This window comes from Sciurus vulgaris (genome assembly GCF_902686455.1).
Source record: "Sciurus vulgaris genome assembly, chromosome: 8".
NCBI classification, from domain to species: Eukaryota; Metazoa; Chordata; class Mammalia; order Rodentia; family Sciuridae; genus Sciurus; species Sciurus vulgaris.
The window spans coordinates 46,460,637-46,474,506 of NC_136468.1; the positions used below are offsets into that span (position 1 = coordinate 46,460,637).

The 13,870-nt window shown below is 33.4% G+C and overlaps 1 protein-coding gene across 1 annotated transcript in view; it reads right to left on the reverse strand.

The window, feature by feature from the left end:
- The window catches only part of SDHAF3 (succinate dehydrogenase complex assembly factor 3), a 43,794-nt gene that overhangs the window by 9,883 nt on the left and 20,041 nt on the right, over window positions 1-13,870 (reverse strand). The gene's annotated exons all lie outside the window — the stretch shown is intronic.

The window sequence follows — 13,870 nt, forward strand, 5'->3', positions numbered from 1 at the left end:
ACAGACTGTACACTTGATGCTTTATACAGCAACTTCAATTTTTCTCTAAAGATATGATTTGCATCAGTAAGTTTTATAAAGTTCATTATGCTGTAGATATTAAGCCGATGATACAATGATGCATTCACACAGGGTAGTTAAAAATGATAAAAACTGTGATCCAGCATTCTAATTATCAGGACATCTTTACTAGAACTACCAAACAGTTACAGGACAATAATGAGATCTGCACTGCCTACCTAAGAGGATTATGGTTAGAATTACATGACAAACTGTTAGTATTTTTAAAAGGTACTTGTCCAGGCCATGAAACACCACAGAGTTCTAATTCTCCTTGCATTTATAATGTCTTTATGAGTATTCTTCCCCTTCCCTGGAATGTTCTTCTCATGGTTGACTGCTGTTTCTCTCTCAGATATCAGGTTAAATGTCTCTTCCATGGAGAGGTCTTTCTCACTCGTCTATTTAGCCTGCTAGTCTTAGTATCCAGATTTCCTGCCTGGTACTTAGCCTAATCAGAATTACTTTGTTTCCCCCACTAGAAAAGTCCATGAAAAACAGGAATACATTTTTTTCATTACCAAATTTCCTTCATCTAGCATAGTACTTGGAAACAAAGACAGTGCTCAGTAATTATAATTTTCGTGATTAATAAATGAATGTTATCCAAACATTTACCAAAACCCACTCGTAAGGTAGTAAAGGCATAATGTCACACTGAAAGCTACCATGTACAATACCTCATCTTCTAGATTTTTACAAAGATCCACAATTTAAGATTATATCATATTTGTAAATCTTATAGTGGTGGAGAGAAATTTTTACAAAGTTCTAATTTGAGCTTTCAAGTGAAAATGTTACCTTTGGCAAGAAATAGTTGTTTTACTTGAACTGATAGAATCACTCCATTAATTCTAAAGAAAATGTCTGCAAATACCCAAGTCTGAAAAACAACTGTCAGTTAAAGGGGGTAAAATGAAAAGAAAAAAAAAAAAGTGTGTTATTTAGCTTGCTACTCAAATATTTGCACAAGTGCTTTTACTCAAATAAGCATCACATTTCAGTAAAAGGCAGAAGTAATTTGAGTACTTCCCATAGAATTTTAGACACATACTCAAAGGTCCCTGTTTAAAAAAATTAATGTTTATTGTTTCATGAAGGATGTTCTTAAACAATATTGGTCTTTTTTAAAACTGTAAGTGCAAAGCAATGATGATATGATAACTGCTTGTGTTACAGTCTGTTTATTGTTGTTTTGGGTTTTTGTTTTTGTTTTAGATGCTGGGGCTCAAAACCAGGGTCTAACACATGCTAGGGCATCAAGCACTCTACTACTGAGCTACACCCCTAGCACACAGCCTCAACTTAGGCAAAGATATCAGTAGTTTTATCCACTGCTGATTTTGAGTATCAGTTGCAATTCTGGAATACAACTTTTCCAAAGTATCTTTCAGGGAGCTCTAATCTCACTAAATGCTCTTCCTTCTGAAAAGACAACCTCTACTTAGGTGTATGTGGAAAATACTACATACTATATAGTTCATCCTAGAGATTAATGAAAATATTTTTCAAAGCACACAATTGAGAAAACACTTTAGAAATTTCATCTTTAGAAGGAAGATTTCAACTTACATCACAGAATAGTCAACTCTTTGACTTTGTATTTTTCAAATGCTACCTCACTGCCAATTATCTAACTCCTATAAGAATTGAACAAAAACTCTTAAGAACAAAATGAATGAAGTATTTATATGATTTCTTTCAAAGTATGAAGAGGTGGTTAGCATGAAACAATGAAGCAAATGAGTAAGACATGAAACAAATCGAACTATTGAAAAGAGAAATGATGATTTCCCTAAAATTAATCAACAAAACCTAACGAGTCATTACACAAGTTAGAATAAGGAAATTGTTCAGTAAAATTAGTACCAAAATTAACCGCACTACATGATACAAAAAAAATTTAAAACTTGACAAATTTTAGAATCTAATAGAATCACGGAAGAGTTAGATAGAAGCACTAATCTACATAGAGATATTAAATTCTTAATAAGGGTTTCAACCCAATTACAATGAAAAAAAGAAATGAAAGATTATGTTTGGAATAGGGATTATCTCTGCTATCAGAGTTTAGTTGCTCATGTGTTTACCTGATCCAAATTATTGACCTCCACCCCTATTCACAACACCTAACAAATCAAGGAGTCCTACCTTACAAACCAGGTCCTCCATTCCCAACCAATTCCAAATTCTCATAGATAAAGTTTATACTAAGTGTTTGTCCCATACTCAATTATCTCTAACCAGGAAAGAAATAATGTGCCCATGATCATTTAGTAGGGCTTCTGAGACTTTCTGAGAAAGGATGTAGACAGATTTTCTACACACAAGTATAGAAGCGGGGAGAAAATGTCAATCTAGAAGGGGAAAAGGAAAGAAAACAGCAATACTGGAGAATACAGCTGCCACAAATGGCAAAAAGTAAATATTCCATGTGTACAGATTGCAAATATTACCTTTAAAAAAGTTAAAATCACAGGCAAAAGAGCAGAAAAACCTGTTCATTTATAAGGCAGGATAATTCCAAATTTCAAAAAAGAAAAAACAAACAGATTACTTAAAAAAAATTCGAATTATGCTTTGATGCAATGAGTTTAGAAAATCTTCAAAGAATTATCAAGAAAATAAAATGAGCAGTATGGTTTCTAACAAATTATTAATTCATATTCTGGCAGTTATCAAAAAAACTCCACAGCATCTACGTAATTCTCAGACATTCTCCAGAGCAATCTATTAAAAGATCAAGTGAGTTACTACATCAAACTAAGTATCTTTTAAAACCTCACAGAAACTGGGTACATACCTAAATCCCAGCTAGCTACTCAAGAGGCTCAGGGACTAAGATCACAAACTTGAGGCCAACACAGGCAAGAGAACCTGTCTCAAAATAAAAAGAACTGGTGAGAGGCTGGGGTAGAGCATTTGCCCAGTATGCAGAAGGTCCTGAGCTCAATTCCCAGTATCACAAAAAATGGGGGTAAAAATCACATATGAAATTGGTATGTCACAGTCCAATTTGGGGTTGCATGCCATGATTCAAAGCAAATTATTATTACATTGTGACACTTTGTTTCTGAAAGAAAAATTTTAACAAAAATATACCATGTCCTCAGTTATTCTCTACATTTAGATTTTATGTTAATGAACCAAATGAGACACTTCAGCGTTATCACAATCATATTTTAAATTACCAAGAAAACATATATGTATAATTAAGCTAAAAAAATTAAAAATAATTTACTAAAGACTATATGATTAAGCATATTTTAACAATTTTGAACATTTACTCATAATTTTAAAATAGAACAGGAAAAAGAAGGAACAAAAATTGAGAAACATTTTTAAAAGGTTTAAAAAATGAGGGGGCACAATAAAAGCACAAAGCTGAATAATTCAGCCTCTTGAGCATACCCCTCTTTAAACACCTTGGCAAGGAAAAAAGTACTGAATAAATTGTTACCAAGCATTTCCAAGTGGGAATGTCTGGATTAGGCAAATGAGAATTTGGATCCTCTTAAAAGCAAGACACTGTAGTGGAGAAAGATACATAGTCATAAAATTCCTTATTTATCACTGGCTAAGCTTAATAACTTTCAGATATGCATGTGATTCTTCAAATTGCAAAAACAGTGATTATTACTTTTACTATTGTACAAGATCCTTCACCATCTGGCTCCTTATTTAACCACCGTCATTACAAAGCACCAATATTCTGTGCTTGTCTGTGCATCTATCAACATATATTCCTTTAAGATTTATCTCAAACATCACTTTCTCCATGATAGAGTTTTATGATACTCTGGCATTCAGTACATATATTCTTTATAGCATACTTCTTATTGTTGAAATTTCTTACATTAGAATTTAAAAGCAAAGTCCTGAAAGCAAAAGATCATGCCTGGATATTCATGTGCCTTCAATGTCTGGTAATACCAGGTATGAACATGTTACCAGGAAAGGGAATCAATATGTAAAATGTTCTGATCAATCAAAATCCATGTTTTCAGTTCACTTAACATTTTGTTTCACAAGGGAAACTACTAATTTAAAACTGAAATATGTATAGTAATTTCTTCAATTTTGCAAAAACAGAGATAACTTGACCATTTCAATGAATGAATTTGCAATCTGTCAGAATTCAGACCCTGATTCATCCCAGTAAATGAAGATAATAATGTAAGTGCAAAAGGACGGGATGCAGACTTCAAAGGATTCAGAGAAGCCTTTATTCACTATATATGGTAGAAGGTCATTATTTAGGGCCCAGTATTCAGTATCTGCCTCTCTCCCCCAGGACCCATCATTATCAAGAAAAGATCTGCTGGGAGGTTTCCTTGGCTAGTTTCCCCTTCCTCCTCCCGAGCCACACTTCTCTCCATTTTTCTTTCGGGGCTCTCTTGCAGAAATATTATTTTCCATAACCCTTCAAGTAAGGACAAATAAAACATGATTTGGAGATTTTTATTTCTCCCTTATACTGCTTTACAAAATATTCTGTAAAGTCCTTTTTTTTGAATCAGAAAAACATAATATCATAAAAAGGCAACAAGGTTCTCCTTAATCCCAAAGTCAACTTTTAAAGAGAACTAAATGGAATGTTAACTAGTAGCCAAAATGAAAACAAGCAAGCAACAAATGAAACAAAACAAGGAAAATCACTTTTAGATGCCCTAATCTGAAGTCAAACTTATTTTGCCAGTATAAAACAAGTGTAATGGGATCTCTTAAAAAACTCAAAGTCAGGTGTGGTGGTGCACACCTGTAATACCAGCAGCTCAGGAGGCTGAGGCAGGAGGATCCCAAGTTCAAAGCCAGCCTCAGCAATTTAGTGAGACCCCAAACAACTAAGTGAGACCCTTTTTCAAAATAAAAAATAAAAGGGCTGGGGATATGGTTCAATGGTTAAGCACCCCTGGGTTCAATCCCCAGTATCCCCCCCAAATTTCAATCAAAGAGGAGTTCTAAGGATTTCCATACCTTTCTCTATTCTTTCTTCTGTATAATGTAAAACCTGTTTTACTAAAATCAATATTCTCTAGAGTAAATCACATCAATTTTACTTAACTTTTATTTTTATTGAAAGGATAAAATGTAGCTATTTTATATATGTAAAAATTTTCTCAAATGCTAATAAATCTACAGATTGCTTTAAAAAAAAAGTTTTCAGAGGACAGTTCTCTTGGAGACACTGCCTCAGCTTTCCGGGCAACTACAATCTAATCTTACAAGTAACTCTAAGCTACTGTTTTCCATTTGTCTCCTAATAGCCATGACACATTTTTTCAAACTATGTTCCCAATATATTTATACATCTTTCCTGTAATTTCAGCACACTATGTAATGATTACATGATAATGTTGTTTCAGTGCATAGCAAATTATGAAAAATTATGTTAGTCTGTCTTATTCTCCTTCTATTCCCCAAATTTGTAGACTGATTTCACTCCAAATTGTCACTTCTAGTTATTCACTGTGAACAAACCAAACAATTAATCAAGATGGCTAATTGCATAAATGTAACATATATGAAAGACAGTACCATGAATAAACTCTTCTTTAGTTTTTCTTGGAGATAATAATTACCTTGCCACTATACATTCTGCTAAACTAAATAAGCTTGAGGCTTTTAGCCTGAGGCTGTCTCACATTTTGACTTTCTACCTAACCAAACTTGGTATATTTTTTTGTAAGAGCCAAGTTCAGCCAATCAGAAACAGTCAAGCTTCAGTCAATCACAGGCAGCCAACTGGAGAATAGCTAGCTTCTTCAGTAAATAGTACTGGGGAAACCAGATATCGAGATGCAGGAGACTGAAACTTGACTCTTATCTCTTGCCCCATCAATTAAAAATGGACCAAAGACTTAATTATAAGATCTGAGACTACTAGAAGGAAACAAGAGAAAGCTTGAAAACACTGGTTTAGGAAACAATTTTTTTGGATAAGACTCCAAAGGCTTAGGAAGAAAGCAAAAAATGGATGGTATTATAGTAGACTAAAAAAGTTCTGCACAGCTAAGGAAACAATCAACATAGCACAGAGGCAACTTACAGAATAGGGAAAAAATTGCAAACTACTCATCTGACTAATGATTAATATCCAGAAAAAATAAAGAACTCTCAAAACCTCAACAAAAAATAATATAACTAAAAACATGGGCAAAGGATATGAATAGACACTTCTCAAAATATGAAATTCAAATGGCCAAAATATTTTTGAAAAAATATTCAACACAACCAACCATCAGGGAAATGCAAATCAGAACCACAATGAGGTAACAACTCACCCCAGCTGTTATCAAAAAGACAAAAGAGTAAAAGCAGGCAAAGATGTAGAGAAAGGGAATTCTCATACATTTTTGGTAGGAATGTAAATTGGTATAATCGCAATGAAGAAGAGTATAGAGGTTGCTAAAAACTAGAATATCTACCAGATGATCCAGCTATATCACTTCTGGTTGTACATATAAAAGGAAATGATATCATCATAGCAAAAAGATGCCTGCACATATATGTTTATTACCCAACGTACATGTATGATTTCACGAACAGTATGAATCTACATCATGTACAACCACAGAAATGAAATGATGCACCCCATTTGTGTACAATGAATCAAAACGCAGTCTGTAAAAATAAAAAAATAAATAATTTTTTAAAAATATACTGAAGGTTTTCCAGTTAAATTATCCCAGAAACTGAGTAAGAAAACCAAAGCAGAGGAAAGTTCACTAGTTCTGGTTTTCTGTTAGTAGCCTTTGAACCATGCAACTAATTCAGTAGTGGAGCCTTGAAGAAATACTACTACTGCTTCTTTGCTCATGATTCCCACCATATAAGGCAACTCACAGGAAACTATTACTGTGTCCTGTCAAAATTCGTTATCTGTGGAGGACATAATGGTCAATCACATACACAGGCAACTCTCAACAGAATGAAATAAGAGCCTAATGTGGATTAGGGATTCTACAACACCACTGTCACTCCATAACCAAATGAAACCTGAAAATTTGTCTACACCTCTTATTTCTAGCCTACAGGATAAATAGAAAATTGGCTGCAAGTATAAATTCCTTTAAATGAGTATCTTAGCATATAATACTCCTTTCCTGGCATGACACAAATGTGAATGAGGTTATTATTAGAAATTTCTCAAACATTAGCTACTATAGCTGACTTGACTGCAAAGGTTATCTATAGCCGTCCAATAAACTTCGCTAAACTTGTTTGCTAAAAGTGTTTTGGATAACAGGACTGCTCCTAATAATATGTTGGCCCAACAGGGGAAAATGTGCTGCATGGATGAACACATGAAGTATTGAAGAAACTCAGAAATCAACAAAATGGGCACTTGGATTAAAACAAAAGATTCCTTTTTCAGCTCATTCTTTGGTTTCTCTGATTTTCATTTATTTGGTTCATGCGGTCCTTGACTTATTCTTTTTGTATTATCCTTCTAATAGTCACCATTGTGGTCTCCCTGGTGCACTGATCTTCAAAAATTAAAGCAAGAATATTACCAAAAATGCATATTCAAAAAAATCAACTCTAAATAGAATTTCCTTAAAATCTCTATACATCATTAGTAGACATACAAATTATTAGCATTACTTCAAACAATATGCCGTAAGAAATGCTTTGGGTTTCTCCACTTTCAATACTATAGTCTATAACATACCGTCCTCCTTTTCCAATTTAAAAAAAATGTATTACTTTGGTAAAATACACTTAGGGAGCAATTAAAACTACCATGATCATATCCTTCCTTTTTCAGTCTAATTATTGTTTGATTTTTAAATGAATAATTTCAGATCACTAGTGAGAAGTTACTTTGAAAGTCTCAAGAGATCGTGATTCAGTTTATTTTAAAACACACTTTTGAAATTTGTGGGATTTTTTGGTAGTTCCAAATAATTAAAGCCTCTACTATTCCACTGTGGATATTGATAAGGTACACTGAAACTTCTGAAAAATTTCACCTTATTGCCTTTTCCTAGAATGTCTGCAGTCTGATACAGTGTTAAATATGACAAAAGCAAAGGCTGAAAGGAGGAGAAAAAATGGAGAATGAGATGAGGTCAATTTGATTACTTGAAGATAGGTTAGATAGTACAATGTATTTGTCAAACTGGTTGTTCAAATCAATTCAACAGATATTAAAAAGCTCTGATGTTATAGCGACTAGAAACGAAGCTACCAGAGTTCGGAGAGGGGTAGGATTTGGCAAAGGGAAAGATGTAAAAAAATAAATAAGTAAAGGCAACACTGAGTAGAGTTATCCATCACTCAGTGACAGGGATACATTCTGAGAAATGTGTTAACAGGTGTTTTTGTCATTATGCAAAGACTACAGAGTATATTCTGTGGCCACAACACCACTAGGTGATATAATCTTATGGTATCACTGTTATATGTGTGGTCCTTCACTGACCAAAATACTGGAGTATGGTACATGAGTGTACTTAGGTCTTTCTGATTTCTTTTACTACAAACTGATTATTTGATAAAGTCCAAGCAGAAAAACATCGCTGTTTTAATTATCCTTCCCTTTAAACCCAACCAATCCCAATTGGGAAGTGAAGTCTCACAGATTCTACATCATTTTTTTTTTTTTTTTTTTTTTTTTTAAGAAATGACAAATTCCAGCTGGGAATGTAGCTCAGTGGTAGTATGGTTACCTAGAATGTGTCAGTCCTACATTCTATCCCCAGTACCAAAAAAAAAAAAAAAAAAGTAACAAGTAGAAATTAATGTTAGTATATACTAAATTCCACAGTTTTCCCATTAAGAAAAATTAAAAGTCCTATTTCATTATTTTCATACGTTTCTTTATACACATTGACTGTATTTCATCTCCACCCTTTGCACACCACCCTTTGCTATTCTTTCCACAAATTAATTTCCACGTTCCAAAGTTAACATTATCAAATTCAAAAACCTAGTATAAAAGTCTGACAATTGTGCCTTTCAAAACAATCCCACCCATATTTACAACTGCTTACAATTTTATCATTAGCAATTTTTTTTTTTTTTTTGATCAGGTATTGAACCCAGGGGTACTTAATCACTGAGCCACATCCCCATCCCTCTTACTTTTCATTTTGAGACAGGGTCTCATGAAGTTGCTTAGGTTCTCACTAAATTGCTAAGGTTGGCTTTGAACTTGCAGTCCCCCTACCTCAGCCTCCCAAGCCTCTGGGATTACAGGCATGTGCCACTACACCCACCATTAACACATCCTTGTCATTATCGTTCCTTTCCCAATGTCATCAGAATGAAACCATTCTCAAACAAAAGCCAGAAAAAATGGCAGAGTATGGATCTCCAGCGGGCTATCCCTTCACAAAGCAACAAATAAACTATCAAAAACTGGCAGATTATGCTTTCTCTAAACTATAGAATGGAGTTTACAGAAATCAGGTTAACATTTAGTCAAGACAAAAAAAAAAAAGCTGAATCTTGGTAAGACAACTTTGTGACATTTTAACTCACTCTAATCCCTTTCTATGCTCCCCAGATGGGCAATGGTTATTACATCAGCCCACATTTCAGGTACAGGTACCCAGTACCAGAAAAACTAGAATGAACTCACTCTCAAGACTGAAGTTGTTGTGACTTGTGTGGTGACTGCCTGGAGGACCAACTCAAAGGAATTGCCTTTATCTTGCTTTACTTCAAACTCTTCCAGTGCTGAGAGAAGCACCAGGGGGGCGTTTGTGAAAGAGAGGCAGAGGAAATAAATGTACTACTAGTCCCTGCTGCTGCAGGAACAGAAGTGGGGGCAGACTAACCAAATATGTTGGCATGAAAGGCTGCTGAATGAGAAACTTTGGGGAGTAAGGGCTTTGAAAAGTATCCACGTATTTCTGGGAATCTAAAAGGTCTCACATACATCCACATGTCTAAAATGTTAAAGAAGTTTAGATTCCAGTGTCACTGCTTAGAGGAGATTGACTACAGGACAGCAGCCTGAACAGGAACATCTACAGTGTACTTTCACAGTTTGACAAATTTTTATCATATTAAGCCATCCAAACTTTGGGAGTATTTGTTACAGAAGCTAACATTAATAACATGAAGAACAGAGACCAATAGCCTAGGGAAGTTAGAAGACGTGCATGCTACTTTGCTAAAAAGTAACATTTTTAAAGAAAAATGAGTGACTTCTTTATATGACATTCAGTTAGGATCCCTCAGCAAGTATATTTTCCTTATACTGAATTACTAATAAAAACAATTAGAAAGAAAAAAAAAAACTACAAAAATAGACTTTACATAGGTGGATACATCTTTAAATAAATTATTTTGAACTGTACATATTAGTCAACCTCCATCAAATCTTAAATTTCATAATACAAATCACTAGGAAAATGAACTATATATATATTCAAATTTAAGTTTGCCAGAATACATTTATTTTACAAAATAAATTTCACCTGAATCAACAAGTTTTTGTATTACCACTTAGGAACAGTAAGGTAGAAAGAATATCTATGGACAAGTTTTAAGCTAAAAATGAATACATGACACAGCTAATACAAATCTATTCAAATTATATTCAAATTCATGCAGTTATTCTTCTGAAGGATAATACCTCAGAAGAGAAATAGTTGACAAAAGAATAGCCCTGAATAATAAAAAGATTCATTTAAAACAATGGGATGGTAAAATAATAGGCAAATATGCAATTTTTAAGTTTAACTGAAATGATCAAGGCCTTAAACCTGCATTCATTCTGAATATACATTTTAAACATCACAATAAAAATAGCTTCACAAATATTCTAAAACACATAGTATAAAAAATATGAATTCACGAAGCAATATCTCAAAATAAATCAAACAAAATAATAACTTCCATGAGAATGTTGCCACATGCCATGCTACAAAGTATCATATTTATTCCTCTCATGGTAGCATCAAAATACTAGTTACTATATTTGCAATATACTGCTCTTAGCAAGTTAGTATTATTTAATGCCTGGTCATATTTTCGAATTCTTAAATAAGCCCATAAATGCTGACGTAAGTAAAGGTAACCCCAAAATGGTATGTATTATAGCCTAAATGCATATAGTACACATTTTCCTCGAAAAGATCCTAACTACCCACCCATCACCAATAACAAAAATCCTACATTGAATTCACATTAATAATCATTACATATCTGAAGAGCAGATTGTTCAAACACTGCTTTATAAAGAATCTATTAACTGTATTCAATTAATATTAGCCATCTGTCAAAATGCTTAGTTACCTGCCTCACTTTACAATTTTAAGAAGATTCTATGAATCAAATTTCTACAAGTTGAAGTAAAACTACAAAGTAAAATGGTTTATTTCTAAAAACTTTGCAAAAGCTAATTTCTTTGGAAATAAAGTAATTAATCCTAATTAATTACAGTCTTAAGTTTGTATTTTGTATTCTGGGTTTCTTTAAAGTGATCCTAGACTATATTATTTTTAAATTATTTTTCCAATGATACAGCTTGTGTATGTTCCCATTCTAAAGAAGTACTCATAAACTAGGGATACTGGGAAGGTGTTTATAAGTTGAGAAGAAATGGAGATTTAAAAAACAAAAGGCCAGGACTGGGGAGATAGCTCAGTCGGTAGAGTGCTTGCTTTGTAAGCACAAGGCCCTGGGTTCAATCCCCAGCACCCAAAAAATAAAATAAAAAAATAAAAGACAAAAGGCCAAAGGATGAAAGCATTCACATTCTATATTGCTGGAGAATATAAATGCCAGACTCTTATAAGCACCCTCTCAATTAACCAACCCCCAAAAGAAAAATTTTAAGACAACGTAATCTAGCAATGACTGAATTTTGATAAGGATTCCCAGGTTCAGTCTTAAGTATAAAGCAATATTTGAACAATCTATTCTTCAGACATGTAATGATTACTTATATAATTCAGGTCTAGAATTTTGTTTTTGTTGGAGTCAGGTGGGTAGCTATGATCTTTTCAAGGAAAACACTCACTATATGCATTTAGGCTGTGATACATTCCATTTTTATGATACTGCTACTTATTTCAGAATTTATGGACTTACTTTAGCATAGGAAATTTAACCACACATTAAATAACAGTAAATGCTAAATCTCTAAGAGCAGTAAATTGCCAATAAGAACCAGAGCAGGGCATCATACAAAATAAATGAGGAAGTCTGGAGAATATAGAAAAGAATCAATTTAAGAAACCAGTAAAATGACCTTTAAAACTCTTTTAGTTCTCTATTAGATTTATTAGTCTCTGGATTCATTAAATTACAGATTGTCCCTGATATCCTCATGACTACGACATACAGCCTAAGCTATGTAGTATACAAGCAATATATATATATATAGGGGAGAATGGGTGTACCCAAATGTCCCCAATGAGACCTCCCCTACCACGACTATATCTGCCATTGACATATGCTACTTGAATATGCTATAATTTGATATACCATTTAAATGAATTTATAATTATATAATTACATAAATGTATAATTTATATATAACATACACAATATATAGACATTTGTAATTTATATAATCATAAATTATAATTTATATATGTAATTTATATTATCTAGTTTAATTAAGCTATAAAATGGGCAGCTTTAAAAGATGACTCTAATGAATCTTCTGAAGTCATTATGACTAATACAAATACAAGTAAGAAATGATAAGATATGTCTCCAACTATGATGCAAGCTCATCAGCCACATTAATGAGGTAAAAATGATAGCAATAGTATATATACCCTCTGTGGTCTTCCTCTTGAAAATCATGAGTTATTTTAGGGTGACCAGTTAATCTGGTCCACATTTAAATAATTTTTTTTTTTTTTTTTTTTTTTTTTTTTTAATTTGGACCCTAAGACTTTAAAAGCACTTCAGAAGTGAAAGTGGGGAGAAAGTACATATAATGGGAAGTCACATCTCCAGGCCAACTGTTACCTTAGAGTACACAGACCTGTACATTTTAGATGGTTTTCTACCATCTTTTAAGTATCAAATTATAACATTCTTTAAGTCTTTTTTTTTTTCAATATTTTTTAGTTGTAGATGGACACAATAATTTATTTATATGCAGGTACTAAGGATCAAACCCAGTGCTTCACACATGCAAAGCAAGCACTTTATCACTGAACCACAACCCCAGCCCAAGTCTAGTTTCTTGTGACAGACTTACTGGCTTTTAAAGTTGTTTCCGAGGTTGACATTCTTTCTTAGATAGTAATAAATTGGATTGTGCAAATAAGGTTAACTTAACACCTGAACTAGAAAAGTTTTTAAGAACTCATTCAGTTTAAAATGTGACCTAAATTTGTTGTTTTTCTCCCCTTTTTGGCAGTGCTGCAATTCAAACCCAGGTTCTCACTCCATCGCTGAGTCACACCTCCAACCCCCTGAATTTTTTTCATTTTTACCAAAGTATTAATAGTTTCGTTAGATAGCCGAGATGGAACTAGTATACCTCCACTTTGTACTTTTACTTTCTGCCAGTCTAGTCTAGCAGTGTTTAAGATGCAACTAACACAAGTTCTTGATTTAATAAGTGGTTAAATCTGGAAGATAGCTGTTGATAACCCATCTCGCTCTCCCAGTTCTTTCCTGATTCAATGTAACTAAACACCTTCCTTTCATGAACAGCATAGAAGATCTGGATAATGAAGTTAACGGACTCAGACACAAGTGTCTCCTCTGATACAGCATAGAATAGTCATGTAAGTATTTGACTCTATTGCCCTACCAACAACTTAGTCTGGTATGTTTCAGACTAGTACACAAAACTACCAATAAGCAGTCTGAGAAGGGACAAGAA